This window comes from Cyprinus carpio, chromosome A24 (assembly GCF_018340385.1).
Source record: "Cyprinus carpio isolate SPL01 chromosome A24, ASM1834038v1, whole genome shotgun sequence".
Classification (NCBI taxonomy): Eukaryota; Metazoa; Chordata; class Actinopteri; order Cypriniformes; family Cyprinidae; genus Cyprinus; species Cyprinus carpio.
In genome coordinates this window covers 10,347,447-10,374,587 of record NC_056595.1, presented here as the reverse complement: position 1 = coordinate 10,374,587, position 27,141 = coordinate 10,347,447, and the positions used below count along the sequence as shown (strand labels likewise).

The window sequence follows — 27,141 nt, the reverse complement described above, 5'->3', positions numbered from 1 at the left end:
GAAAATAGTATGTGCATGGTAAAATAGGGCATGCATATGTGCATAACTTAATAGATAGACAGATAAGTGATTATGATTTTTTTTGCCAATTCAAACGACAATTCTTGCATTTAAACATTTTGCATGCTTTATCTCTACTCAAAATGCTCGGTGCTGAGCGCGATTAAATGCATTGATTGGCTTTTGCACGAATCTATTTCCATGCAGACTAAACAAAGCTGTGATTTTTCCCGACGCTGCTGTATTAGGGCAATATGACGTCATGAACTGTATGTGACTGTACGCAGCGCGTGCCGCGGAGCGCGTGCTCTGAGCACATGGAAAAGGGCTCGAGACGAAGTGCCCAAAGAAATACTACAAACCTGAAATGGAATATCAGTAACAAATTATTCACATCTGGAGTAAAGGGGTAGGTGTTACATTATTTTCCCTTATCTTGCGTTATAATTTTGATTTTATTTTAGAAGAACACATGTGTTCATCTTATTACTGAAGCATAAAATTGATGCTTTAACAATAGGGCATATGTGCATGGTATTAGATATATTAAATTTATGCTGACGTTAATGGTTTTATAATGCCTATTCACAATATGTAACTAGGAATGCATCTTGTAATTAATCTAATGTATGTCAATCTGCTTGAATAGAAACAAAGAACAATTTTATATTCCCACCTGCCAAATATAAAATAAGTTTTTCTTGTAGCAGTATTTTAATTTTAGTTTCTCTTATTAGTTTGCATTTTATGTTATCTTATGTCTGCTAATCATCTATTTGATGAGTTAAATTTATAATTCATTACATATCATCTGGTCTATATTATAGATTGTTAAAAGTACTTTTGTATCTTTTAACTGCCTTAATTCATGCATGCACCCATTGTTCTTAAGAAAACAGCTGCAATGAGTTTGCTCAGACTGGGTTCCTTTTGTCTGTATTTCACAAAGAGATTGTGTGCAGCCACATTGCTCCAATACACCTTAATTGTTTTATATAATAGGACCACCCTTTCTTAAAATATTATTCCAATAGCATCTCAATAGGCTGATTAACATTTTTATTTCTTAAAAAAAATCTTCCTAACAAATATTGCAGGAAATGGTTGAAAGCATTCTGCAATGGTAAATAGATTCCAGATTTCTTATAAGGTATTAACAAAGCATGTTTTGTCTCCAGCCCAGGGCATACTATTTCTGCAGAACATATAGCATGAAACTGAACAGGCTAGCTTTTTAATTTTTAATTTGTATTGTCACCTGACAAATGTATGCAGAGACAAAGTTGCCTAACACTGCTAAGGTGTGGTGCACAGGTCGGCTCAGATTGGTATGTACAACACATTTTAATATGCAATATTCAATGTATGCAATATTAAACAACTGGTGTGTACGTGCAAGTTGACTGCAAGAGCAAAACCATGTCTAATACATTTAAGGCTCTTTCATAAGCATTCTATTACAGTAAAAGTAAGCAGTTGAATGTAAGCAGAAAAATAAATTGGTTCCCCTGGCCTGGCCCATCCTTCTCCAGGTTCACATGGTGCTCCTTGGCAGTGACAGCACAAGTCTGACTGAGGGAGGTAGACCACACACTAACACACAGTCAAGGTCTGTCTCGGCTTCAGGGTTGGTCTTAGACAAAGGTATATGATGCAGTTAGGGTTAGGGTATAGGACTGAAATAGTAAGCTATTATATAATTATCTAATATTATAATTAATATAATTATAATATAATTATTATATAATTATCGCAACCCACAAATGAAACCAGTAATCACTAATAGACCTTCTAAGTAGTGGATATTACACTTTGTCCTCTTGGCAGACACTGTTTATCAAGTGACCTGCTTTACTTGGCACATTTAGAGTGTATTGGTGCGTCACTTGAATATCTTCCTGTCTTGTTTAAACTCTCTTTGTTTATGTAGTGAAGAGTAGTACTTGCACTATTATTTTTTTTTTTCAAACTTTAAACAAACCTAACTAAAAAATGCTTTGGGCTATATGGACATTAATGATGGCGCGAATCCTGTAGCTTCTTGAGGAAAGGTGTGCCATTACTATTCTATTTGTTCAGACTGACTGTTACAATTTCAGGAGTTCCAAACAGCTTTCCAAAGAAAACTAAATGGAAAAGTTCACTCTGGCTCATAATCATCTTCAAATTATCATTGGTCCATGATGAATTTGTAGCTGTGCTCTGAGAATTCGTTTTCTTTGACATCGTCAGACTTGAATAGAAGCATGAACACACTGAAGAGCTGCTTGATAGCAGAAACTGAATTTGTAATTCTAGTTTAACAGTGACAATGTTTTATCATGTTTAATACTGTACAGCTTCTTGCTTTAAAGTAATTTATTGTATAAAGCGCTATATAACTAAACATGACGTGACTGGAACTGCAGAGCTGGTGCGAACATCCACATTGCTATGACCAGCTAAGTGACCAGAAAACATCTACACTGCTGTCATTTTTGTTGTTGCATTTATTGTGTTATTGAGGAGAAAGCATGTTGTACACATTTTCATATTCATCTAAGTAATGCTCCAAGCAGATGTTCACAAACAGTATACCGTTGCTCAGGTATTTCATACCTATTTTTACCCCTAAGCGAAGAATGAATAAATAAAACATATATATTGGGTATATATAAGGTGTGTTCACATGAGCAAAATTTGACGGGCAAAAAAGGTCCATTGTCAATAGTGTATTGATGCATGAAGGAGTGTTCACACAGAAGTCACTTTCAAACCAAGCAGCTTTTTGCTGGTCATCACAGCAAACTTACACCGATCAACTTGAACACAAGCAAAACCTTTTTGGGGGTCTCTGTCTTTTTTTGCCCTCATGTAAAACACCGGATCCTGATGGATTTGACAAATTTAAGGATTAGACTCTTATACATGATGGTGGGCTCTTTTGAGTCTCATTGTGTTGGCTCATTTTGCATGGGTAACTGCTCACATTGAACTTTATGTTGATCTTTATTAGTACACCAGTTTCAGGGAACAAAGCCTATTAAACATTGTTCTGTGTATAACTTTTGGTATGTAACTTCTGAGAGTGGTCTCTAAGAACTCTGTTGAACTGCAGTTTACATAAATTGGATCCATCAGCTGTGTTATAGGCTGTGAGAGAGGGTGGAACAAGCTCCTTTGGCAACACAGAGGCCAGCCTGTTTTCGTCCTTTGGATGGTTTTCCATGTGTTATGTAATCCCTCCCCCAGTTTGGAATGGAGGTCGCCACTGCGGCGAGATCTGAGCACACTACAGGACTGTCTGTCTTTGTCCTCGCCGTCTCCCTCTTTAACGCCCCCCCACCCCAACTCTGGCCCCTGTAAACAACGACATCACTTCCTGCTGACATCACTCTTCACTCTGCCTATAACCATATTACCACACACTCTCTCTGCTGTTTGTAGTCATTCATTCACATTCTGATCTCTTCTTCTGTCTTCTTTCTGTTGCTTCCATGTTTCCATGTTAGGCTGAGCAATATAGTAAAACAATATAGATATACATTATTTACATTCAAAAGTTTGTGGTTGTGTTTTTTTTACATGCTCACCAAAGTTTGAAACTTATTTACATTCAAAAGTTTATATTAGAATTTAAAATGTTACATTTATTTAAAAAAGTAAAAAAAAAGTTTTCTATTTTAATACATTTTCAAATGCAAAGCTGAATTTTCAGCAGCAGTTACTCAAGGTTTCAGTGTTGCTTAATACATACATACACACACATATATATATATATATATATATATATATATATATATATAATATGTGTGTGTGTGTGTGTGTGTGTGTGTGTGTGTGTGTGTGTGTGTATGCTGTTCTTAATATTTGTGTATTTACTCTGAAATGGCTTAAAAGTCATCAAACAACTCAAACTCTTTTACTCAAGTAGATTCCAGATGCTTAATGTAAAATTAACATATATATTTAAAATGATAGATTTTCTAGCATATTTACATGCTGGTTTCTAATAAAATAAAAAAAGTTATTTAAATACATTTTCAACAAAATAATAATATTCTGTATAGTAATAATAAATATATTTAAATAAGACATTTTAATATATGAAAAATGCTATACATGATCATTTTTGAGTGATGGTGCAAAAGAATTGTTGAAATGAACAGTTTGAACTGTGACTCAGAAATAAACTGAACTTTTCAACTTTATAGCTGTATTCGTTACTTAAGTTAATCACAGAAGCAGTATAAAGCTTGAGTCTCAAGAAAATGTATGATTGGAAAAATATAGTCGCAAGTTTCTTTGTGAAACTTAATTTGCATTAATTGCATAATTTTATGTCACCAGCAAATTCATTTTACATATATCAAGTTGCAAACATGCTCTCTCTTTCTTTTTCTCGATTTCTATTTCCCTTTTCTCACTCTTTCCATCAGACGGCAGTGACGATGGTGGCGGCATCTGTGTTTTGCCTGGACCTGCTGACCCTGTGCTGTCAGCCTGCCAAGAGGCTTTCTGCTTTTTCTTGGCCATGTTAGCTGTGTGAGAGCTGGCGATCACAGAGTGCATTCTAGGCATAAAAAAACAGCACTGGAAAACTAAGCCATCCAGATTTTCACACTTAAAGAGACATGTTCGGACCACCAAAGTTCAGGACTCCCGCTGTAAGCCTGATCATTTACAGTCTGGGAGCATAAGGCACCTTATATTTAAGCAGACCTCCCCAAGGCAAACATGCAGACACGTACATGCGCGAAAGCACATGCTTGTCTTCTCAAACAGCTGTTGAGGAAACAGTCTGTGATGTCAGACTCTGTGTTAGTAGCTTTACTCCAAAAACCAGCTTGTTTTCAGAATTATAGACTGAATTATGGTTATGTACTCTCTACTATGTGTTCTGTGATGTGTCAGTACTCTACAGTAGAGACTATTTATGTCTGTCTCGGCCTTAAATGAAAGGGTATTTGTTTATGTAATAGGTAACTTAGTGTAAGAGATGACTGTTGAATATACAGTAAGCTGCGAAAGACTTAGTATAGACTAGCGCTTATGATAGCATGTAAGCAGCTCAAACTGACTCAAACACACCACACATGCAACAATTCCAGGCAATATGGAAATTTCTAAGAGCTATATGTGCCTTCAGCCCATTGAATTAAAACACAATGAATGAATGAATGAATGAATGAATGATGCATTTAGGTCAGGACATTGAGGTCAGTACCAGAGTATATTTTCCACAGTTATATTCACATATACGAAATCAGGTCAGGAAATACCCAACCTAGTGATTGGACAAATAAGTTCATTTGTGATTGCATTTGAATTATTTTAAACAAAAGTTAATTTTAAATATATGGGCACTATACTAGTTACTCTCAATATTAAAAACAGCAACTGGTGTTTGAGGAATAAGCAGGCATCTGATGTTGCAGGTTGTAGAGTACCTGACCTGGGATGCCCTGACCGTGAGCACTGTGGGATTAGTTTCAGCTAAGGGAGTGTGTGTAACAGTGTGTAAGCGTAGCGGCAGTGTAACTGCAACAGCAGACTCCTGTTGTGCTTTCACACTGACAGCTGCGGAACACAACTGTGGCTCTATACTGAAAATAATGTATTTCCTTCAGTATCAGTGGCAAGGCTACATAAAGGCCAAGGTGGCACTGGTCCACTCAGATTGATGGCTGGTTTTGACTGCATGTTTTTGATGTCTCTCTTATCTGTCACACATTTGACATGGTCTTGGAGTCTTTACTAATGAGCTGATAAGTTTAATCAGGTGTGTTTGGTTAGGGAGACGTCTAAAATTTTGCGGTGTTGGGGGTTCTCCAGGACCAGGGTTGGGAACTACTGATATAAAGAATAAGTTATAAGATCCTGGTGGGTGAGTTTTGATCATCCAGTTGTGCCCTATTCTATAGAGAATGGTAAATGCAAGAGCTGTAAATCTGTCAGATCAATCCAATCTAAGTATGCACCCACTGTAAAGCATTCCCCGATTGGTCTTTACTAATCACCCCTACCCACTATACCAACACACCATACTTAAGATTCATACTTAAGATTGGTTGAACTTCCCAACATTTTCAAATGAGATTGGAAATACTGCCAGAGCCCTGCAGAGTTTAGATTCAACCATAATTAAACAGACCTGATCCAACTAATCAAGTCCTTTAGGCTTATTTCAAAACTACATGGTATGTGTGTCGGAGCAGGGTTAGGAACAAAACTCTGCAAGGCTCCGGCCCTCTAGGAATTGACTTTGACACCCCTGTCCTATAGCTTTAGCAAAGCAGCATACAATGCCATTTTATGACAATTTCTTTAGATCTATGTGTCATGTTATGTTTGAGCTCATCTCAGTTGAGAACATCTGATCTAAATAATGTACTATGGTTTACTAATGTTTGTTAGAAGCAACAAACCAAAATGTGGCCCAAAGCTGCATGTGTATACTGTTTACATGTATTTGGTATTTTCTGGTCTCCTGAAACAATTAAGCTTATTGTATTCTGCTAGTTGAGAACTTTTCAGTGATATGCAAGACTATCTGTTATGTATGATGCTTAACAGATCACATTTTCAAGTAAAGTCCCATTTTTAGTTTCAGTTTAGGCATATATTTTCAGCTCATATTTCTGGCCTGTTTGTCTTTCAGCCAAAACCTGATAATGCTGCTGAAATTAACTTTCCTATTTTTATCTCATGAATCACAAAATGATGTGCTTTAGTTTGAGAGTAGACACTGAGATCCACCCTTTATCACCAAGCTCCACTCAGTTAAAAATTTTGGCTGGCTAGATCTATGGGTGGACCTTCATGCTTACTTTTTTCTAAAAATCATGTTTTTGTATGAATCAAATAATATAAATTTATAACATATTGCTTTCTCATGAGATCGGTTTGGGCTTATAGTGAATTTTCAGTGTTATTTTGATTTTTACATGCTATGTATGACAAAATAAGGCTCAGCGTCGAAAAACGTCTCAGTTACGTAAGGCAACCCTTGTTTCCTGATGGAGGGAACAGATATGTTGTGTCAAAGTTCCAACACTTAGGGTCAGATTTGGAAGCCCAGGCAAGTCTGACATCTTTGAGAAAAGGCCAATGAAATTGGTGAGCTAAATTTTCATAGCTGGCCATGGCCCAAGGTCTCCAGTTATAAATAGGCCAGCATTTTGTATTGAGAAGTTGAGAAAGTGTCTCAACCAACTCAGTGGCAGTTCAAAGTTGTGCCATTAAGGACACAATGTCTCAATTCATTCCATCAGCGAACAAGGGTTACCATAAGTAACCAAGACATTCCCTTTCAGTCATGTTGTGTCAAAGTTCAGACACTAGGGGTCCCTACACTAAGCGCCACAACTGCCTGAACTGTGTTACGAGTCCATGGTAGCGCAGATGCTGATAAGACCTGCATGTGACCTGCATGCTAACCCTAACCCTAACAAATACAAATGTCTGCTAGTGAGGCACCATTTGCCAAAGCTGACAAAGCAGAAACACCCCTGGTTGAGTGCGCCTTCATTCCCAAGGGGCATGGTAAGCCTCTGGACTGATAAGTCGTGAGATTCGCATCCACAATCCAGTGGGAGATTCCCTGTTTGGAGAAAGCCTTCACTTTCTACTGTCCTCCAAAGCAGACAAAGAGCTGATCAGACAATCTAAAACTCTGTCTGTGCTCCAAATAGATGTGCAAAGCTTGCATTGGGCACAACATAGACAGGTCTGGGTCTCCCTTGTCAGAAGGGATAGCTTGCAGGATCACCACTTGATCCCTAAAGGGAATAGTGGGAACCTTTTGCTCTTTTGTTGACTGTTTGGTGGTCTACCAAGTAGCAGACAGCCGAAGTGATGCAGCATCCACCTCCCGTCCCTCCATTAAAAGTGGAGCTAGGCTGGTCAGCAAATCCCTCCTCCCTGGGTCGCTCGTCTCGGGTCCGATTTGAAGCCCTCCAAGGGTTCTTAGTAGCCTGATGACGAGCTAGCAGTGCCACCTTCCTGTGAACAGTTTGCCATTGTTCAGGCTTTACTGTTGTCCCCGGCGACGAGCAGGTGGAGGTTGCTGCTTCAGGGTTCCAGGGGTAGAACCCAACCAACACTGAGGCAGAGTGTGTTAAATGGCCTCTGTCTGCTTTTTAACTTTCGAGAATTGCAGAAAAAAAAGCTTCAACAGTGTCACCAAAAAGACAAACCTAGGAAATGGGGGTGTTGAGAAAGTGAATTTTCTCTGCATCCTGCATCCCTGTCAGGTTGAGCCACAGGTGGCGCTCCTAGAGTACTAATGAAGACATTGCCTCCCCAGAGGCTGCGCTGGGTTAGGACCACTCTCGTGCAGATCTTACAACACCTTGGCTTGACAGATCTGGCATGCAGGGTGGATGTAAGCCTGTCCAGAGGCAGCGTAAGCTTTCACCACAAGGGACAAAGTAAACTTACATGCCCTGGACGGGTGTCTCAGTTGGCCCGCCAGGTGCCAGCATCTTGCAAGCAAAGATGCACCGCAATCGCTTTCTTCACCTGGGGGACCTCTGTTTAACTGGGGTGGAGTGTGGCTGGAACCAATCTTCCAGTCGAGAGCACTCAGGGCAGGGTGGGGGAGTCCACTCTAGCCAGTTGCTCTCAGCTGCCGGATAAGCACGGTCACCATTCTCAGCGTCAGCCTCAGATGGGAATGTAGCACCCGGAGGTGCATGTTCAGCTGAATCATCTGCTTCTGATGGCTCCAGCCCACCCTCCAATGCTGCAATTGAAAACTCATCCTCTTCTCAAGCCCCAAATGAGAAATCCAATGACAAGGATTACAAGAAGTGAATGAAGTGCTGCCTTTCATAGAGAGACACTGCATCTGCTTGCAAATTTCATTGGCCTTTTCTCAATGATGTCAGAGGTGCCTGGGCTCCCAAGTGTGACCCCTAAGTGTTGGAACTTTGATGCAATGTTCAATTGACTGACTGAAAGGGAACTACTTTTGCAGCCTATGCGAACAATATGAATTCTGTAAATTGTTAACAGCCACAGAAATAAATATGTATTGCTTATGTTTGTGGTATGGCCTTTATAATTTTTACATTTATTTAAAAAAAAAAATTCTCATAAACCACATTTTAAAAACACCCTCTGAATGTGGACTGAATTATAGATGCTTTCTTTCTCTTTAAATTTGTTCTTTAAAATTGTGATACTGTATAACATTTCCACAGGCAGACACCCGCCCTTTCCCACACCCTCTGACACACAAAAAAATCAAGTTCAGACTCCTCTCCTAATCTCTTCTCCTCTCACTTACCTTCATGTTAACAGAATTTAGCCTAAGGTCAATTCTCATTGGGTGATCGGTTCCCATAGCAGGGGTGTGTCATAGTGATGTAATTTGCAATGATAATGAAGGTTAAAACAGATAAGCCTCTGATGACTACAAAGAACAGTTTGAGAAAAAAGGTGTAATGAAAGAAAGGAAGATGCAGAAATATATTGGTTAGATGCTGAATAGTTTGAATTAATTGGCGATGAATAGCCTGTTATTTTCAGGTAGATCTTCAGCACACACAATCACACTGCTTACGTCTTTAAGAGTTCAGTATCGTGAGTCAAACCAGTTGAAAGTCAGAAGCTGCAGAGGTTGAAAAAAGATGGATTGAAAAAGCCATAGAGAGATGATGGGCTGGTCTCACTGGCCCATTTTCCAGCTTCTGTTAATTTGTGAGTCATTGCTACTACAAACAGTGTGTTTGTTTCCCTGCCAGCACACCGCATGCCAGGACAACAGACACTGATGGACAAAGATCTACACACTAACATGTACACGCAATATTAAACTAAAGAGTTACTCAAATCTAAACTGTCCAACTATCCTACAGCACACTAAAGAGGAGGGGCTGTTTAACAGGATATCTGAACATTTATCCATTTGGAAAGATCAGATATTAAACAAGTGGGTGTTATTTTAAATAATAATGTTTGACGGTTATGTAACATGAAACGGTAACAGATGCTTTGTGTACTTTTCTCACAGCTGATAAACTTTTAGATTGTGGTGTTTACTATTACTATTTCTCATGTATTGCAACATACCCTAAAACTAAGCAATAAACATAATAATTTGTACATGAGTCATTGTGCAGCTTGCTTAGGAAAGGTACGTATTGTATTTTTTTTCAAGGCGAACAGACATTTGTCTTACAGATAATAAAATTATTTTTAGACTAGAATATTATTGACACTAAATTGTTGACTTCTTTAATTTAGGCAAAGAAAAAACAACTAACTAGTAGAAACCACGCAGAAAAATGACCTACTATTGGTGATCATCTTTAAACTAGTTGTTTTCACTGGGTACTAAGGGTCCACAGAAAAGTTCAGGGGAAAAAATTGTATTTAAAGGTTTGTGATATTAAAAAGTTTTAAAACCCCAGGATAAAGCTCTGTGCAAGCTTTATGTAAGGGATAATGTACATCAAGCTGGTTGTTATCACAGAATAACCCCCGACAGTGTGATCAAGACCCCAAAGCGATGCAGCTAATTTCCACATAATAAAATAATTAGACGCAAAATATGGATTTGAGTTGAGATATTTGAATGCAAAGCTTCCGTGAAGAAAGCAGTTGCTAGCAAGTGGCAAGTTCAAAGACAGACATATGGTAGTCATACCACTTATTACACAACATTTCACCACATAAATAAATAAGACGATAAAAGAAATTGATTTGAGACAAAACTGTTTTAAAATCTTACCAGTTTGTTAGTTATCTTATAATCCATTACAGTGAACAAAACAATCATTGCAAAATGGCAGCAGCTGCGTTTGTATGAAACGAGAGAGCGAGTCTGCGATACCAGGATGACATAAAATAATTGTACATATAATATTGAATTGAGTTTTAATATTTTATTAGCTAGTCAAATGCACAGCTCTCACCAAGAAAAACTGTTCCTAACAAGATTAAAGTGCGACTTCATTTACCTGGATGAGCCTGTGTTATTAGGTTTTGCCAGTTGTTATCGAGGGATAACATACCTCGGAATGACTGACCAATCAGAATCAAGTATTCCACAGAGTCGCGTAACAATATTGATTAATGCATGATTGAATGTAACCCATGTTAACCAACCTGCTAATTGGTGTCAAGGTACTAACCTAACACTGATCATGTAGTTAGACTCCAATAATCACCATTATTAATTTTCTTAACTTACTGAACATCAGAGGAAATTAAAGCAATAGCCCTAGGCAGCATGTAACTCACTGTGTTAATTAAGTGGACCAATTTAATTTGTTTGTTTGGGTGTGAAGGAGAAATCTTTCACACTGGAGCAGATGCACACTCACAGGGGGCAGGACTTGTCTGGCCACCATAATAAAGCAGACAATAGCATGAATTCCTTTTTAAAAGTGCTGTCTCAGTGTGCATAGTGTATAGGAATATGTCTTGACATGACATCCTACATCTTTTGAAGGTGACAAAAAGATCAAGCAACAGTACAATAAAACGTTTGTTCTATATTTGTTTAGGGCTGCTATCTGATAATGGCTGTTTGGGAAAGTTGACTCTGAAATTTGACCTGGAGCAGGAATGACAATTACAAAGAAATGTGAATAATGAAAGGTCTGATTTCTTTCCTCTACTATGACAGTCTGTTTGTCTGTCTGTCTGAAAGGAAGTTGTGTTCAGGGGACAAATGCAGTTATATATGGGAGCCAATAACTCTTAAGAGCAAATTCGTTTTAATGTATTGTAAAAAACACTCACTGGTCATCACTGACTGAATGGTTAAGAGCAGTTCATGACTTAACAAGTAATCACTTTTGTTATTGTTTTTGTTACTGTGTTGAAAGTAGTATTTTTTTCCATTTTAAAGGTGCAGTGTGTAATATTTACAATGATCTATATACAGAAAGCAATATAATATACATAACTATGTTTTCAGAGGTGTATAAAGACCTTACTCAATGAACCGTTATGTTTTTATTACCCTAGATTGAGCTATTTCTATCTACATACACCACGGGTCCCCTTACATGGAAGTCGCCACCATGTTTCTACAGTAGCCCTAACGGTCAAACTGCTCTACAGAGCGCATTTCGTCACTTTGTTGTTCTTGCGAATAAAACACTGAAACAATGATGAACAAGTACATTAACATTCGCAATACCATCAATTTATTGAATTCCTTGATTTACCATTGTAAAGTTATCTCATTGCTCTCTGCTGTCTTTAACAACGACATCTTTATCTGTGTTGGCCACCGTAGCTTCTCTAAAGGGAGGGGGGAGCGGGGGACTGAGCCGTTGGTTGCAATTCGCAACCTCACCACTAGATGCCGCTAAAATTTACACACTGCACCTTTAAGCTAAGCTTATATTTTTAGTTTTCTTTTTTAATTCAATATTTTATTTATTTCTTTATTTATTTATTATTATTAATATTTTGGCTTTTGTCCTTTTATAGTATAGGAATAGTTTTTTTTATGCTATATTTAGCTTTAATTTATTAGGGGCCAAGCAAACTCTGTAGCACCACCAATAGGCCAAATTAGCAATAATTTCTGCTGTTCTGTTATGAACTTGTCCTAGTTTGTCTGATTATCACCAAAATTGGTTCAGAACATTTTCAGACAGTGCTGGCAAAAAGTTATCAAGATATTTCCGATAAACCAAACTGTTCATGTAAAGTGCGTTAACGCATTTGACGAAATTCATGCGAAAATGGACATGAGGATATATCTTTGCAATGCTTTAGCAGATTTTGACCAAACTTATTAAATGTTGTACTAAGCATGAGGGCATATGAGTAGTTTCAGCACAGCAGCACCTACTGGTCAAAAGTAAATAAAAATGTAATTTCTGCTTATAACTTCTGAACAGTTGGGCCAAAAGTCATTTGATTGATCTTGTTAGATTTGGAGCGGCATACTGAATCAAACGAACCCCAATTTTCCTATGTCTGCCTTTTTGGGGATTGGGCATTTAGTAAGGCGTTGGGCATTTAGAGTTTTTAGTACAGGGGTTTCTAACCCTGCTCCTGGAGAGCTACCATACTGCAAAGTTCAGCTTCAACCCTAATCAAACACATCCGAACCAGCTAATCAAGGTGTTCAGGGCTACTTAATAACAGACAGGTTTGTTAAAACAGGGTTGTAACTTAAGTCTGCAGGAAGGTAGCTCTCCAGGAGCAAGGTTGGAGAACCTGGTCTTTACTGAGTAATTAAAGACAGCTACTTAGCTCTTCATTTTACTTCTGTTGTGCTTGGCCCCTTAATTGCTGCTTGCAGCTATATTTTTCAGTTTTAGTTTTAGTTATTTTAGTACTTATTTAGGCAGTATGTCTTATGTCAAGGTATCATTTTTAAGTTTTTTCATTTTCTCATCTAATTTTAATTTATATTTTATTTGAATCCAGTCTTATTTCAAATACCAAAAACATTTTATAATAGTTTCTGTTTTAGTTTGCTGGTTTTAGCAAAAATAGAATTCAATAAACAAATCCTGTGATTTGCTATCAATTTTACTTGTAATATGTTTAAATGTCTGAATGTTATATTAAAGTCAGTTTTGAGTTTACTAAAGTATACTTAAGTATACTCAAAACTGTATACTGTATACAGTATACTTAAGTAAAGTTCAAGTATATTTTTAAGTATACTGTATGAGCAAGTATACAAATATCAGTGTTGTAGTAGTATACTTGTAAGTGTACTGTTTCAATACTCCTTGGGACTAAATTGGCCCACTTTCTTGAAGTGAACTTATAGGTATAAAAGTTTACTAATTAAATCTTTGTTTTGAAGTATACTTATTTTTAAGTATAACTTAAGTAGTTCAAACTTTGAGTAACACAACTATACTTAACTCTATGTTTGTAGTTTGTACTGCAATTATACTAAAAGTGAACTTATAGGTATACTGATAGTTTACTAATTAAATCTTTGTACACTTTGAAGTATAGTCTCATTAAACTACTAGTTCAGTAGATTTATACTGCAAGTATACTCATAATGAACTTTACATCATACTTTAAGTAAACTACTATGTCCCTATTTACGTTTTAATTTGTATATATTTTGTTATATGAATATCTGAACATACAAAACATCCAAAGAAAGAACAGGGTATCTGCTTGTAAACAAAAACATTTTTATTCTAGGTTCATGCATTATTTTTTGAAACACTTTAATGTGGGTAAGTTTCATAAAAAAAAAAAAAGTAATAACATTTTGAACAAAAAGCTGAAAAAAAGACTACGAATTGGATTCAGAATGATAATCAAAATGTAGATGGAGTCGATCAACACCCCAAAGCTTGACTGTAATTATTACCTCTTCATCGGTCGACATTTTATTCCATAACGTTTTGATGCTATTTCATATCAGATGATCGTGTTTGATTACACGTGTTAGTACCTGTTCTTTCTTTTTCTTCTTCACTTATTTTTTTTTTTTTTGGAAATTCTGTACAGAAGATGTGTACTAGCGCCCTCTACCATATAATAATGAAAAAACGGATTCTAGGAGCACAAGTATAGCTCAAATATATTTAGACTTTTTGTAAGTATAAGTCAAGTATACTTAAATGTCATTTTAAGTATATTTCTGAGGAGTACATAAAGCCCATTTCTGAGAAGTACATAAAAAGTTAACTAAAAGCATACTTTCCTATTTTTAGTTTAAAAGAAGTATACTAATAGCACACATGAATAAACGTCTTTTTCATAAGGGGAGCGATATATTGTTGATTGGCTCTTATGAGTTGGTTCTGAGACGTCTACAGATCGTTCGAACTGAGCACCAACACTATTTTGATTATTTGATTGATTATTACATAAATCAACCATCTTCAGCACTGCTATGTTAGTGAAAATGTACCCTGATGTCTTTACATGTGTCTTTCTGTCACCTTTTGAGAAGCTGTAGGTCTTTGAATATTGTTTCACCTCATGAATACTTTCATAGGGTTTAAAACAAAAGATTAAATAATACATTTTAACATCTAACAGAGGACGCAAAGCCTTATTAGATTAATCGTGTTTGATTTTGGACATTGATGTGGTAATCCCCAAAAAGACATTCATGTATCTCCAAAGCTCCAGTTCTTCTTAAATGTACAGTAAGTTCAATACCTGTGCTTTACTGAAACTTCAATGTGATTAGGCTCTAATCTCTCAGGGCCATATTGAGTTTAGTGCTTTCTTTCTCCCTGAGGCCCAACATCTGAAGAGGAGAAACACATTCTGATGTGCCTGTCTGAGGGCTTCTTTCAGCGCTTGCCTCTCCTCTCCGTTCCACAGAGGGATTTATTACCCCATTCATTAGTCCCACTGAGGAGAACGGCCACCATATGGAGGAAGTGACGGTCTCAGCTGAATCATATTGTTGTCTTTCTCCTTCTGTCTATGTCTTACTTAGACTCTCAATCTCTTTGTCTCTGTATAGAAGAGCTGTCTGTCTTATCTCCACTCCATTGAGGGAGGAATCTGGTAAATTCTTTTTACAGAAACTCTCTCTCTCTGTCCCCCTGAATAAGTCAGAGAAGCTGCTGGTGTTGAGCTCACGGAGAGCAGACTGAATCCTTACATGACTGCCACATCTGTGCTCTCAGTGTAAACAGATTGAGTGTTCGGCCTGTGCTGCCTATAGAATATGAATAGCGGCAATACATCGACTGGATGTTATACAATACCAGGTCACCGTCAAGCTACAGATAATCTGATGATTTATTAATCAGTGTTGATGTGAATTTTTCAATGAAATGTAAGCTCTTCTGTATGTTGGTAAATCCAAGCAGTATTTTGTTTTGACTATCAGATGTCCTATGGAACTCACAACACCAGCAAAAAAAAACAGCGCTTTCCCTGGAAAGCTTTCTTATATTACGAAGATAACAAAACAATTCTGTGACATATTTTGTCAAAATTTACTAAAAAAAAAAAAAAAAAAAAAAAAAAAATTAGTAAACCTAGTAAAACTTTCAATATTTGAGTGAAAAATGTTTCACTGAAGAAAAAAAAGATTTAAAGAAAACAGTGTAAAAATTTAATTTAAATCTTTTAAAATTCAATGAAAAATCATTTTTTCTCAGGTCAAGTGCTGGCATAGTTTTGCTTTTATAGACTGTATAGTATCAATGAATATCTAAGAGGCTGGTCGTTCTGTTTCTGATGGCTCAGTGGAAAGTTTTGGAGACTGAACATGGTCTCACAGATGTCTTGGCTTTGGGTTTCAAGATTTTTGTTTAAACCCTTCTTATCTAGTTCTTGATAAATAATAAATAATTATATAACTAATATAATTTTTTTTTTTTGTATTCTTTTTCATCAACAATATATATATATATATATATATCTATATATATATATATATATATAACAATATATATATATATATATATATCCATTTAATAATTTGAATTAAAATGACAATTTACACTCAATAAGTTCATACTGTATACTTTTTTACAATGTACTACAATACTGAGGTGCAGATAATTGCCACTATTTGCAATAAGTAGTAAAATTTTAACATAGTGTAGAATCTATAGCTATTTGTACTTAGTGTAACTAAAATAGTGTAAATAGCATCTATTGTTAAAAGCAAGAAATAAGTATTTAATTAATTAATTTGATCCTTCCAAAGCCCATTCTTCAAATTCAGTGACAGGAAGTAACAGGTGGGAGGTCAGAAGTCACTCTGCGGGGGCTCGGCAGGGTCAGAAGAGAAAAAGACTGATGGGACATAAACATTTGGAGCTTCTCAGCATGACAGTGTGTGAGAGAGATTATGCACAAGGATGAAAGTGAGAGGAACAATAAAGAAATCGAGCCGTGTGCTTTTGTGTTATGGGTACGAGCGAACAGGAGGTGAGTGGGAGGACAGAAAAAAAAGAGAGGGACCAGGAACTGTATGGCTTTCATATCTGAATTTTTGTCTTGTCTTTTGTCTTTTGGCTCGTCAACATCAATTGTTCTGTTCATTTGCACAAAATACAGATGGAGCCTTGACCACACAGTTTAGCAAATAACTTCATGTCAGCTGCTCTGAGGAGAGCAAAGTCAGTTCCATTGAAGTCATTGTCAGTAAGTAATTCTCAGATCTTCAGGCCAAATACTGTAATGCATTGAGTCAGTGCATTCCTCAATAATGGCTCTACAAATCGAATTAACTGCTGATCCATGAAACAACATGTCGGCAGACACTGTAAAAGCAATTATCTTTACAGAGTAGCCTTTTTATCATGTGTTTATATTGTCCTATACAGATGGGTATTTTTCCACTAAATGTAACACTAAATATGAAATTTCATTGTACCACATGCAGTTCTCACTAATAAAGACTAAAAATAAATAATGACGGACAGAAATAATTAAGAAAAGTGTGCATATTACACTAAAGTACTATAGTATTACCACATTGTTTTAAATATGATATCATGGTTACACTATATTGATTTGTGTTTTTTGGTTGTGTAACATGTTATTCTTTGTAAATAACCTGGTATATTAATATGGCATGCAGTCATTCAGTGTCACGGTATGTATCAAAATACCATGGTATTACTATCTGTTAGCATCACTGTACCTTGGTACTTAAAGGGTTACTCCACCCCAAAATGAAAATTTTGTCATTAATTACTTGCCCCCATGTCATTCCACACCTGTAAAAGATTTCTTCATCTTCGGAACACAATTTAAGATATTTTGGATGAAAACCAGGAGGCTTGTGACTGTCCCATAGACTGCCAAGTTAATTGCACTGTCAAGGTCCAGAAAAGTATGAAAGACATCATCAGAATAGTCCATCTGCCATCAGTAGTTCAATCTGAATTTTATCTCCGCATTACCATAGCGCCATTTTGGAGAATATCCACTGAACGCAATCAGTGTACGCTATTCTGTGTCAGCCGCGAACACAAGGATACATTTTCTACGTTTATTCACGCTTTAATTTGAACGAAAACAGCACATCCGTGCATCGTGGCTGACTCAGAAGGCGTACGCTGCTTGCGTTCAGCTCATATTCTCCAAAATGACGCTACGGTGATGCAGAGAGACACAGTCATTATTTTTGTTTTCTTCGTGTACAAAAAATATTCTCGTCACTTCATAAAATTCAGATTGAACCACTGATGAGAGATGGACTATTCTGATGATGTCTTTCATACTTTTCTGGACCTTGACAGTGTATTTTACTTGGCAGTCAATGGGACAGTCACAAGCCTCCCGGTTTTCATCCAGAATATCTTAAATTGTGTTCCAAAGATGAAAAAAAGCTTTAATGGGTTTGGAACGACATGGGAGTAAGTGATTAATGACAACATTTTCATTTTGGGGTGGAGTATCCCTTTAAAATCACCTTTATTTATATAGCGCTTTAAACAAAACAGATTGTGTCAAAAAAACTGAACAACATTAATTAGGAGAACAGTGTGTCAATAATGCAAAATGACAGTTAAAGGCAGTTCATCATTGAATTCAGTGATGTCATCATGCAGCTCAGCTAAGTTTAAATAGTGTCTGTGCAATCATTTGCAATCAAGTCAACGATATCGCTGTAAATTAAGTGTTCCCATTAAAGGTATGGTAATGTAAACAGCACTATGTGCATTACTGTAACAGTACTGAAACAGTTGAGGAAAGCGTCTTGTTCTTTTGTTCACCAGATTATTGTTGTTTGTGAAATATTTGATGAGCTCACTATTGGAGAGCAGTGAGGGATGAAGCATTTTCAGTTGATGCTGAAACACTGTATATGCCCGTCCCTGATTAACTGTCCCACTGCGGTGATCTCAACTGTAACTGCTAAGGTCTGAAGGACCAGATAAAGCAGGCAGAAAACATTGACACATGAACTGCATAACTGTGTACTATACATGCTTTGCTCTGGAAGTTAATCTGTGGAAGATAAGCAAAAAATAAATACTGGCCTTAAGTACACTACCATTTAAAAGTTTTGGGTGATTTTTTATTGTCTCTTATACACAGCAAGGCTGAATTTATTTGTTGAAAAATACAGTAAAAACAATAATGTGAAATATTACATACACCTACTTAAAATAGTTGTTTTCTTTTCTAATGTATTTTAAAATGTAATTCAAAATTGTTTTTTTTATAGTGTTATTTTAGTTTTATATTTTTTTTATAATGTGATACATTACTTTGTTGGTCATTTTAATATGCTGATTTAGAAAACATCATTGTTGAAAACATCTTAGTCTTGGTCCTGTGTATGTTGACATCATTTATTCATATTTATTATATTCTTTTGGTAATACGCTACTTAATGAAAATATGTATACATATATTTCAGTACCTCAAAGCAAATGTTAAACTTTACCTAAAGTCAATATAAATAGGACTTTGTAACCCACTTTATTCAGTATTTCTGCATGAATTAGGTTATTCAAAGAAAAATAAAGGGGGTGGGAATTGATTTTATTCATCAATGGATATTTCATAGTGGAGCCATGAGGCTGGATCAAAAAGGCTGTAAAATAAGAGTGACTGGTGATTAATAAAACATTGTTTTTGCACCAATGAATCATGTCAAATAGACTTTAGTCACTGTGGATGCCATATTGAATTTCATGTGGATGAAAATGAGGCTGTGAGGGATAGATTTGTAGTCTGTAAATAAGGTCCTAGATCATGTAATTTTCAAAACTGACATTTTAAAAAAACTGTTTTATGAAGTTTTTGTCTGATTTTTTGGAAAGACAGCCTAATTTCAATCCTGTCAAAAATTAAATATGCCACTACTCTAAGATCTACAAGACCAAGAACATGTATTAAAGGGGTCATACGATCCGATTTCAAGTTTTCCCTTTTCTTTGCAGTGTTACAAGCTGAATAGCGTGAATAGACAAGATCCCTAAAGTTGCAAAGACTAAAGGCCCAAACCCAAAGAGATATTCTATTTAAAAGTTAAGACTCATCCACGCCCTTATAAAACGCCATTTAAACACACCCCCACATCCACGTCACTGTGTGGGAAGATTTGCATAACGCCACCCAAATGTTCACACAAAGAAAGAAGGTGTAACTTTGATTCATGCTGTAGTATTGTTGCTGCCACCGCCGCCATGTTGTGGAGATGCTGTGTGTTTGGTTGTGAAAGTGAAAATACTTTGTTTGGTCTTCCAAAAGAGGAAACAACTAGAAATCAGTGGTTAAGTTGTATTTACAACACTGTTCCAGAACAGTTCAACCCAAATATTTGTGTGTGTGCAACGCATTTTACGGAGGACTATTTCCTGAACATGGGAGAGTAGCCTACAATGCCGGCTGTTCTGACTCACAGCCTATAAGTATGTTTTCATATTTAAAGAATTTGCCACTAACTATTAAAACACGATTTTTTTGAGCAGTGTAGAGTAGCACTTGTTTTTTTTTCCGATCACAAATGCAGACATGGTTTTATGTTTATGCAGCGCGATTCAACGCAATGCATAAATAGACAGTATAAGTCATTATAATCAGTAATTATGTCCCCACTGGATGCAACAAATACAGTACCTCGTTTGTATTGGGTTTCCTTGTTTTGTCTCATTTTTGTCTCTGAATTTCTCTTTCAGATGCAAAATTAATGGGAGGGAACATTTGAATAAATGATGCAACATGATTTACAATGGTTTGTGGCAGTCAATTTAATAGTATTTGTGCCATAATATAACGCATTAAAAAAGCATGTCTTAACCCATTTTGCCAATTTGTGCTGCTTTTGGTAGATTGTGTTGGTTGTTATGGAAATGAGCTGGCTGCGTTTGTGTTCTTACTTGCGCATTGTCAGTAGATTACCCGCAGAACCTTCCACTCCCATTGATGTTCTTAAGGAATTGTGCTCTTATGGTAATTTTCCTTGTTTAGGAAATCTGGCTCTAAAAGTGTTAGACAGATTAATTACTGCACTTTCCTTTACGTTCCTTTACTTCATTTTTACTGCACTTGACAGCCATTTTTATACAAGGTTCTTAAATTACATTCTTCGTATAGATTTCGGGTAACACATTTCCCTGGGAATCAAAGTGCCATGTTCTACTCTTTGAGCTACAGAAATGTTTGTATTATCTCAATTAGTCACTTTAAGAGCTTCCTGGCTGTATGACTAACATCATTTGGATGCATGCAATATTTATTGTTCAATTCTTAAAATCCATACCATGATTGTGGAATTTACAATCTTAAGACCAGCTAAAATTGTAACAGTAGAATATTGTAACAGTATGGATACCTTGAAAAGAGAGAGATGTGTTAGTGCAGGCCTGTAATCTACACTCCCCCATGCCCTCAAAAGGAGGCAAAGAGGCGATGGTGCTCCAAGGAAGACAGGCGAGACCATCCTGGTGGTCTGGCAGTCATCATAAGCAAAGAGGTGTTTTGTCCCAAGTTCACCCCATATGGCCCCTTCAGCTTCTCTGGTGTGTCTCCCAACTTTAAACAAACAGAGGCACCTCAAGTAAATATTTAGTGCTCTTGTGGGAGCGTTCAAAGGCTCCAGGAGAAATGAATGAAGCATTTTCTCTGCACTCACCTCTAAACAGGACAGTTAGACAAAAGCTCAGTGGAGAAAAGTGCTGGATAAATGACGGTTGGGAATACGTGCACAAACGAGAAATCCAAATGCTTAAAATTCTTTGATCATTTATCCAGTTGTATTCACATTATATTTAATTAAAAAAATAACGATTAACTATAGAAGTAAACATATCATTGATGAGCAGACTTTTTTGTGTCCATGTTTTCCGTCAGTTTGGCTTGATCAAAACGCCCTGACAACTCTCAGTGACCCTACTGACCTCTTTGTTTCTGACACACCCTTAACAAGAAGACTGTGAAAAATGAGTAGGAGGAAGTGATCAGTTTGTTCAATTCTGAAAGAGAAAGTGAAGCAAAGTGAGGGCAGTTTCAGATTTTCAGATTCAGGTATTTTGACAGAAATCAAACGTGTTAGCACTGTAAGACTTTGGTCTGATGTTATTTTGCACAGTGCTTTCAAACTAGGTTCTGAGGTCAGGACAAACTTAAAATAGAGCGCTGAGTCCCAGCCCATCCCAAAACTACAGTGAAGCATAGCATCTGTGGTCTCGTAGTGTCATCATCTCTGAATTCTGTGTCCTATTCACTGCTCTGAAAATGAGATGTATCTGTATGGCTGACTGTGTATCTGCCTGTATTGTTAAAGGAGTAGATGTCACGTCACACTTTTTTTTTTTTTACTCATATTCTGTCTATATATTTAATGTCATGTTTTCTGTTGCATGTTAAAGTTTCTTTTGTATATTCATGTTTTATCTGTTACAACAAATACTATGGCAGTACTGCTAGTAAAGTAATGTTATTAGATGGCAATACTATAGTACTTTGGTATATTATTACGGTACTGTATGATTACCATAGTCATGTACATTTGTTTTATATGGTATACAAAGGTAATTCAAAGACAACCATAGTATTACCATTGTACGTAGGTTAAAAATACATTAATGCTGTGAAATATAATTACAATTCAAAATAACTTCATGTGCATTACATTATAGTACAGTGCCCAGAAACCATGGTAATGGAATGTGGAATATGAATTTAGGAGGAATTAGAAGGATTTAAGGCTGCAAGTGTTGGAGAAAGTTCACTGGAAGAAGCATTATTAGTTAAAATGGCATTATGAATAGAGCTTTGTATCAGATAATAACTGTACACAGTGGCATAGTGAGCTAATGTGTATACTGTAAATGTTCCACAGGAAAAAAAAAAAAAAATTCAGAGTTTTTTTTCCCCACTCCCTATCGACTGATAAATAAGGATAAAAATAACCTTTACCTGAGACTTGGGATTCTGACACCATCGAATTCTTTGGTTTCACTGGAACACTGCAATCAATAGGAAACATTACTGACATAGTACCAGCAGTCACACATTCCTAATGACATCATCATTGTTCTACAGCACAGAACATTTGTAAAATTAAATTTTCTTTTCCTCTCATTTAGTTTCTGGCAAAAGTTGGAGCATCATGTATTTACTTTGGCTCAAACTGTACAGCTATGAATTAGTGCAAATAGATTTAGCATACAATATCATATCATCATAACTCTCTCTTCTGCTAACATTCACAATAGAACCTGCTATGATTAGCATAAAATTAAATTAGGAAAGCCGGAGAGTTTAATCAAGAAGTTTGATCATTTATGTTAGAGTACTTGTCTCCTCAACACATCCTGACAGGAAGCAGTGGTGTGAGAAATTACCTGGCACATTATCTGCTGCTCCCACTGAAACACTGATCAACTCAACTGCCAGTCACAGAGGATGACGTCTGCAATGTATCACATTGGCTTGTCACCTCACTGGCATGTGCTCCAAAGGATGGAGGGAAGTTTTCAAACACTGTGCCACCAATTGCAAATTTATTAAAAGAGATGGATTGTAATTCATTTTGCGCTACCATTAGATGTCATGACTCGTGACAAATGATGATGCATGTTCTCACCATATTTCACCATCCCTGTTTCTTTTCTTTTTTTCCATTCTGTTAAATGCTAATCTGGTTATACACTACATGGTCAAAAGTATGTGGGCATCCCTTAATTGCAGATAAAACCAATTTAACTGCAACACCATACAATGAAATTCTAGAGGAGGGGGGTTTCAAATTAGGGTCCCTGGGGGTCCAGGAAAAGTTTCAGAGAAATTTGAGAAAACAAAGTATTTTAGGGCTGTCAAAGTTAGCGTGTTAGCTTAAGATATTGATAAAATATTTTTTACACAAAATTTTTGTGCATTTACAGATTTTTTATTATTATATATATTTTTTTAATTCCACTTTTTAAAAACTGGTCAGTAATCATTAGATTAATCTCTATTTTTTAATACAACCATTTTACTCTATTTAAAGTGTTATTTTTAACACTAAGATTTTTGATTACTAATATTTTAAAGGTTTATACATTTCATATAATAGAACGTGGGAAAGACCAATGACAATACAATAATGTATTAATTTATAGTTATTAGATTTTGAAACATTGTCTTTAGAATTTCACACTTTAATATTTTCTCATATACAGTGTATGAGAGAACCAACTACTTATTAATATTGCTCACCAAGCTCATATGGTATTTGATTGTCCAGTGTTCACATACTTTTGCCATATAGTGTACATAATGAAAACTCAATTGAAGTCTCTTTTGCATCAGACATAAATGTCAGGAAGCGTTGTAATGAACGGAAGAGACAATTAGTTAGTGGGCAGATGGATGGGACATGGCCTTTGGATCCTGGATCACCTCTCTGAGATTCTTGCTTAGACAACAGGGTTATTCTGTGATAATATTCCTCCAGGCTACATCATAAGCCACTGTGTCATAACATCCACATTATATTCATTAAAGAGAGGATGTGGATGTGTTTGTCAAAAGCATTTCTGAATCCTGTCCTTCATGTTCTCCTCGCAGCTCTTGCTATTAGTGTCGGGCCCACTTCCTGTGTCATTACAAACAAATAGATCTGCAGCTATAGATTATATGCGAGTTTCTTCTTTTCAAGAAAAAGGTTAAAGAAAGTACTGTAAACTTTACTCCCTACAACTGTAGATTTTACATACTGTAGACTTACATACTTTACTACCGTACAATTTAAACGTTGTGGATATGCCCTTGAACACTTGTGTCTGAACTGTTGATGGTGCAGTGTTACACTTTCACCCAAAACTATTAACTTGAACTGAGACTGACAGGAAGTTGTATGTCTGGTCCTAGATAGACTTGTCACTGTAATTGTGCAGACTAAACAAAGCTGCCACCTAACTTTTGTAAGGGGAAAGGTGTGTTTATAGGCTCTTTTGACTTGGACCAGTCAGCAACCACACAACAATGCTTGTAAAACCACACAGAACAGCTTGACCACCACATACAGAAGTATACATGGAATACCTCAACCAATAATCATATACATTGGTTTGATGTTTGATTTCTATCTGCCTGTCTAATTTATGTGTTGCTGTATCTGTCTGTATGTTTTCTTTCTTTCTATCTGTCCGTCCGTTCATCCGTTCGTCCTTCCTTCCTTCCTTCCTTCCTTCTATCAACCTGTCATCATATATATAGTATGTATAGGAATTATTGAATCTGCAGATTCCCATACAGCAGTTGCTGTATAATCCAGAATATCTCAGTACTACTCCAAGAAACATAGCTTTATTCAAGCAATGCACCTGTTGTGTGACATGCCTGTCCAAGTTTAACACCACTAATTTATAGGCCGCAGCTGCATATATGACTCCACATATTTTAAATGAGCAGTCTTTGCAGTTGTAGTCCCAGTACTCGCACACAGCTGAGAGCAGCACACCTAGAAGTAGGACAACTCAGTTTTTGTTTGAGTTGTTTTGTTTTCACAGTGATTAAGTTTACACTGCACAAGCCTAGTTTAGTAATACATATATTACTAAGCAGTAATATATACTGGAGTGTGTCATCTTCCTAAAAATCTTCCCAGGCTCTTTGTTGAGTGAATAAAGCCAAGTGAATAAAACTGAATGAAATAGCAACGTGTGTTGACCTGTTTCAAAATTCCAAGGTGAGGCTCACTCACTGAACATTTAATTGAAGTTTAACCCACTCTTTAAAGCTCTCATGGTAAATTACATGCTGTTTCCCAAGAATAAATTTTCTTTTCTTGTCATTAGTAAGCTGGAGCTTAGTGGGTCAGTGTATCCTTAACCTTAATCACATGATTTTCTTGACATCTAAAACAAGTTAAATACATAATAATGTGATGTTAATAAACTTCGGGAGCATCAGTCCTGACAAACCTGTTCAAGCTTTAGCAGCTGAATCAAGGAAATCAAGGCTTCAGGTCACACTGAGTTCTTACAGGAAACCAGATCAAAGATTATATGAAACCTCACATTAGCACTGCCTCAGTAAATAGAGCTGGAGTGAACACAGCATAATTTTGAAGAAAGTTTGAAAGGAGCAAGAAGACACAAAAAGCAATGTAAGTGTCAGGAAATAACCTCCAGTGATGAATAAAACTGTGAGGAAAATGGCTGAAACAGCTGTGGGGCAATTTTAGAAACAAAAGCTTTCAATACTTCAAATAGTGTTTTGCAGCTATCAGCAAAATTATGCTGTGTTCACTCCAGCTCTATTTACTGAAGCAGTGCTAATGTGAGGTGTCATTTAATCTTCGATCTGATTTCCTGTAAGAACTCAGTGTGACCTGAAGCCTTGATTTCCTTGATTTAACTGCTAAAGCTCACATTTCACTGCTGGTTATATATGCTCTATATAATCGTGTATGTGACAAATAAAAATCTTGAATCTTGAAAAGTATAGGTTTCTTCCATCTAAGCAAGAGAGATCTGTACAAAAGACGTTATTAGAGGTTCCTTCCCCTAAAGCACAGTAGAAATTCTAGAAACCTAATTAATGGACATGCTCTGTTTTAGTATCACTTAGTCATGCCCATTCATCCCCATAAACTGATGACTTGCCTCCTTCATTTCCTCACAGACCTTCAGAACAGCTGCTAGTCAGCCTGTCGTTCTCTCAATAGAAGCCTGAAACCGGAGCCACAAGTGAATGCCAAACTTTTCAGGAAAAGACCTACATGCTCTGCCCCCTGTGAGCTGACAGCTCCTTGCCATCAAAGTCAACGATGCTGCTTTGCTGTGAAGAGATGAAGATCTGCTGCTGCCTGCGGACAGCTGGGTTTTACACAGTGGGTGTAAAGATGTGGAAGAGGGTAAGGAATGCTTTGGTTTTTGGAGTTAGTCTGTACTCAGCATCAGGGCTCTGTATTTTTCCCACATAAATACATGCATTTCTGTTTTGTATATCTATATATAAGATTCAGCTGGACAGATGTTGAAACTGATTTAACATCTGCAACTTATTCTAACAACTCTAAAATACTATTCTCAAACTGATTTTCATTCCAAATAAACCATTATTTTTTTTTTTTTACATTAAAAATGATAACTGCAATTTGATAAATTGGTAATCGATGCTTCAATTGTTTGATTATTTATGTGCAGTTTGCTGTTACAAAAATAAACCATAAGTGAAAGTTCATATTGATACTTAGAAGCAATTTTGAGATTATTAGCATCTGCTGATAACCAGTCCTCTTTGGCTGAATGAATAATAAACATCTTCTGTTTTCAATAA

The 27,141-nt window shown here is 36.5% G+C and overlaps 1 long non-coding RNA gene across 1 annotated transcript; it reads left to right on the top strand.

The window, feature by feature from the left end:
* Window positions 1-187: 187 nt before the first annotated feature.
* LOC122135332 lies at window positions 188-27,141 on the top strand. The gene is made up of 2 exons (XR_006153447.1): window positions 188-409; window positions 26,485-27,141. It is a non-coding gene; the product is annotated as an uncharacterized LOC122135332 (long non-coding RNA).